General features: G+C 44.3%; 1 non-coding gene across 1 annotated transcript; it reads left to right on the forward strand.

Moving 5' to 3' along the window:
* Positions 1-899: 899 nt before the first annotated feature.
* Positions 900-972, forward strand: trnav-aac (transfer RNA valine (anticodon AAC)). Its single transcript has one exon. It is a non-coding gene; the product is annotated as a tRNA-Val (tRNA).
* The last annotated feature ends 3,005 nt before the right edge of the window (positions 973-3,977 follow it).

The raw sequence follows: 3,977 nt of genomic DNA on the forward strand, positions 1-3,977 counted from the left end.
AGGTATGCCAGTTTTGTTTGTGTTCCGTGTTAAATGTTTTCTGTTTTGCGATTCGCTCAATACATTTCGATTTAACAGGGTTTCTGAGGTAACTTCCAGCAGCAAAAATCCTCAGCTGAGGATCTGGCAAAAATTCACAGAGTATGGTCAGTCGGAGCTAAAGTAAGGAAGTCGTTCGTTTCAGCAGTGTTTCACAATACTACCTTTCCCGTGAGCAGTCGAACAGGCTAAATGATTGTGCCACAGACTGCGACGGCAAACTCCGCTAAAAAGTAATCCTTTAAAGCCTGTCGAAGCAACATAACGTTATTTGGGTAGATCGTGAAAAAAGATATTCCGGTGGACTTCGTCCACGCTCACCACATAGCCAAAATTAAACAAGTCGCGTTCCCCAGCATTTGGCCCCAATCCCTTTTAACGCATCCTATCCAGAAACTCACCCGATTACATTTGCAATTTTCTGAGTGTAATAGCCTCCTCCACTTCCTCTGGTAGATCATTCCAAACACGCACAACCTTCTTTACAGGAAATGTGTCTCAGGTCCTTTGTCACTTTCAGCCCACTCACATTAAAGCTATGCTGTCGAGTTTTCAACTCACACCAACTTGGGTAAAACACGTAAGTATTCAGTTTACCACCCATCCATAAGGTCATGTCGCAGCTGTTACGCTGCTGGGAAAGTCGTCCCAGCCTATTCCACCTCGCCCTACGGTACAAACATCGACGACATCTTTGTCTATATTTTGTCATCAATTTAACGTGTCTTTTTGTTTACGTTTTCAGAATGTCGATTACGCTGGACACCAACGAGCTATTGGAAACAGAAAGGTGAAAAGAAGAACGGATTCAACTTTCACTGCCGGATGCCACTGTGCAGCCGCACGCCCGGCAGCGGCTGGTTTCTGTAGTGTAGTGGTCATCACGTTCGCCTAACACGCGAAAGGTCCCCAGTTCGAAACTGGGCAGAAACTGCTTTGTTCTTCAACTGCACTCTTTCATGTGGACAAAAGCTGAGCTTTCTTGCATGCTTTCCCATCTGCAAACCTGCCTTCGAATTTGCTTGAACAAATCTGCTCTGGTAGTGAAATGTCATGCAATTCCATTGTTAAGTTTTTCTCCAACTTGATTCTGATCATATGCCATTCTTTTCCTTCCACGAAAAGCAGTACCGCATTTGCCTTCCTTCGCGCAAGCGGCTCGGTTCAAAGACAAGAAAGAAGCAGATGCACTGGTGTCATAGCGCACCACGAATTCCTGAACTTGTCTGTCTGTCAAATGTACACCAAGGTCGTCTCAGAAAGACCTCATTTGGAAACTGTCAATCGTTATTCAACGTGCGAGAATTGGCACCAAATATCCTGAATCATGTTTTGGTGCAATTCGCACGTTAGTGGCTCATTCAATCAGCAACAGCAATGAAAGAAATTACACTCTCAGAGGATCCTTTCCACTTGCGCATTCATAGCGTCGCTAGTATTAAGTTCCGCCCCGAGATCTAAGTCATGTTGGAACTGAAACGGAGGAATCGACAGAGAGGCTACAGAATGACATCGCATTCGTTTGGTTTTCTTTAAATCACTGACGAGCAGGAAAATGTAAACGGGGGTGGCGAGTGGAGAAGTGAGGCAGTTGCAGCTCTGGTGAAATTCCTTCTTTGTGATTCACTCAGCAACCAGAGACGTGAAGGTGACTCAGGCGTGAAAGCTCTTCAGATCGAGAACAAACAGCACTCAAGGGCAGTTAGCGCCTCTTCCGGAGTGGGGGTGGGGTGAGGTAATTGCCTTTTGACTTCTGTTACTATGTTCAGAAACTTGCTTTTAGCTTGAGGTGAACAGAAACTGCATTTCTAAAAAGCACCACGGAATTTAGCAAAATGTATTGAGTCAGTTTGGGAAGCAAACCAGAAGCACTCCCAGCCTTAGCATTTCACGCGCTTGGATAAATAGACAAAGTCTTTTACCTGTTTAGGGGAGTCCAGAACGAGAGGGCATAGATTTAGGTTGAGAATGGAAACATATTAAAGAAACCTAAAGGTTTTCTTTTTCACACAGAGGGTGATGCGTGTATGGAATGAGCGGCCAGAGAAAGTGGTGGAGGCTGGTACAATTGCAACATTTCAAAGGAATTTGGATGGGTATGTGAATAAGAAGGGTTTGGAGAGATATCGGCCGGGTTCTGGCAGGTGGGACAAGTTGGATTGGGATATCTGATCTGCATGGACGGGTTGGACCAAAGAGTCTGTTTCCATGCTGTACATCTATATAACTCTATGACTCTATGACTGCACCTTTACCAGTCATGTCACTGGTGCCATAGAATAGCTTCACGTGCTCATTTCCACCCCCACTTCCGGTTTGGTATTCGTGGCTCCTCCACGAAGTTTGTCTGATACCGGTTCTCAGAACTGGGGTTATGTGACTGACTACAGCAATGGGTACCTCCTTGTGTGGGGAAGTTGGTGAAAAAAAACTGTTATTAACACACTGTTATTTAAACATACATTACACTAATATCCCGCACTACCCCCTGAACCTTGTTGTTTCTAGAAATCTATCAAACTCAGTCATCAACATGCTGTCCTCGATGGAACCACTACAGCGTTTGGGGATATCGAATTTAAAGATTCAGCTAATTCTGAATTCCCACATGTCTACTATCGCTCGTCTAATATTCCTGTTGTGCATCTGTTACTCTTTCTAACATATCCTCTGTCACTGTGATTATCACTGTTTTAAAAGCCTGTCTCCTCATGACTCAGTGATTGTTTAATTGTTAAAATATTCTGCATTGTGGCTGCAGTAAGCTCGTTAGAATCCGAGTCACTGCATTTTCCTCCTTGTGACTCATGCTGAAGAAACACGGAAAGGAATTAATTGATTTTACATGAAAGCATTCTCACAGATTACAATTTCCCCCCATCAAAGCCACTCTCTCACACACATTTCTGCGATTCATATTTAAGGATTCAGACTCACCCATTCTCAGAGAATTCCCTCCCTCCCGCAATCACTTACCACCTTTAAGTTCCCCCTCCCATTTCCCTTACAATCACTTTCACATTGACCCTGTTCAGCCTGTGTTGCTGCGCTCACTGTTGCTGGGTGACCATGCGTAAGTCTCACCATCGGGACCTTCAAACCAGTTGATCCATTTCGATACCGCGGTTGTGAGATCAATCCTCAGGTTGCAGCTTTTACAGACATGGACCTGCGATTATTGAAACATCAGGCTCAGGAAAAGGGCACAGGGCAACATTGAGGAAAATAAACTTTATTCAAAAAGCACCAGTTTCTGTGGACTTCCGCATCATTTATTTCACTTGTTCATTCGGCTCTAGCGAGACTATTGTGTGTAGTTATGCAATTCACATTATAGCAGGGATGCGACAGCACTGGAAACAATGCAGGGGGGTTTTGCCAGGATATTGCACGGGCTGAAGAAGAGGGATTGGACAAACTGGAGACATACAAGGTTATGGGTCAAGTGATTTTAAAAAGGAGTTAAGCAATTCTTATTTGGCAACACAGATATTCCGTTCCAAGTAAGAGTTATAAATAACTGCCCTTCCATTCTCGAAGGGAAATGTCACAGGAAGAACTGTGCTATCTGAATCAATGTGGGTGAGTACTACTGGTCCCGGGGAGACAGACTGACAGTGCAAACACGTGACTTCTGAACACTGTACCTAGTGTCGGCATTGGAATGAAAATCATTTGGCAGTTTTGCTCCATTGTGAGGTGTTTTCTTATAACAGGAAGCTCGGGATGATATGCATTCTACTGCCTTTTCTTCACTAACCCATACAGCTGAATACCGGAACTGTGCAGGACGATTTCTCTCTGTACACCCTCGACCAATCCTCCTTGAACCTCCAGAACTTTCCCATATGACACCATTCCACGAAATCCCAGAAAGTGTAATGCTGCTCGATTACGATGTTCTCCTCACTGAGTAATGCTCCAGTGATTTATCTTCC

The sequence above is a fragment of the Chiloscyllium plagiosum genome, unplaced genomic scaffold (assembly GCF_037043375.1).
Source record: "Chiloscyllium plagiosum isolate Xiang-an unplaced genomic scaffold, Cpla_swu_hap1 HiC_scaffold_48, whole genome shotgun sequence".
Classification (NCBI taxonomy): domain Eukaryota; kingdom Metazoa; phylum Chordata; class Chondrichthyes; order Orectolobiformes; family Hemiscylliidae; genus Chiloscyllium; species Chiloscyllium plagiosum.